Source organism: Nicotiana attenuata, unplaced genomic scaffold (assembly GCF_001879085.1).
Source record: "Nicotiana attenuata strain UT unplaced genomic scaffold, NIATTr2, whole genome shotgun sequence".
Lineage (NCBI taxonomy): Eukaryota > Viridiplantae > Streptophyta > Magnoliopsida > Solanales > Solanaceae > Nicotiana > Nicotiana attenuata.
Genome location: NW_017672744.1, coordinates 138,815 through 139,666, shown reverse-complemented (window position 1 = coordinate 139,666; position 852 = coordinate 138,815).

Here is an 852-nt window from a genome sequence, read left to right as displayed (position 1 = left end):
CCCCAAAATTAGGGTTTTCGACACTAATCAGGTGCAAACAAAGTAAATCAAACAGATAGACTCAGAAACTCAAACAAATCTCCAAAAATTAGGTTTTCAACACCAACCAAACTTAGAGATGATAAACAAATGAATCGAACAAAATATTAACAAACAGACTCAGAAACCCTAGTTTGAAATCAAAAGATTTTAAAAAGGAAAATCGGGGAAAACGTTTAAAACATCACATATAGCACAGATCGAGCACAGATCGAGCAAATAAATGAAAAAAAACCTCGAATAGGCTAGGGTTTCTGAGAACCCTAGAAACGAGAAAGGCTTGGAAGAGACAAGATCAGATCCTGAGTCGATAAGGTCGGAATCAGCTCAGGAGGCTAAGACACGCCGGAGCAAGGCTGGAGAGGGCTGGAAACTTCAAATCGATGAAGCTCTGAGCGAGGACCTTCGAGGTCTGGCCTCGAACCTTCAGGTATCAAGCACGTGAGAGCAGTAGGGGGTGAGAATAGGTCGTCCATGGTTAGAACAGCCATAGATTCCGGTGGATTTGGGGTTGGAGGTGGCAGAGAGCGATTAGGGTTTTGAGAGAGCTCGAGAGCGTTTGAGAGAAGAGAGGAGTTAGAGGCGGCGCTTCTGAAAGAATGGGGTAGGGTTTAGGGGTCGTTTTGAATAAAAAGGAAAGAAGAGATCTGGGCCGTTGATCAAAATGATCAATGGCTCAGATTTTAAAAAGAAAACGGGCGGGTTTGGGCGATTGGATCAAGTAATCGGATTTAAATTGATTTGGGGGTTGGGATTGGGGTGCAAATTGGGCTGTAATTGAAATAAAATTGAGGCCAGATTTTAAATAGCCAC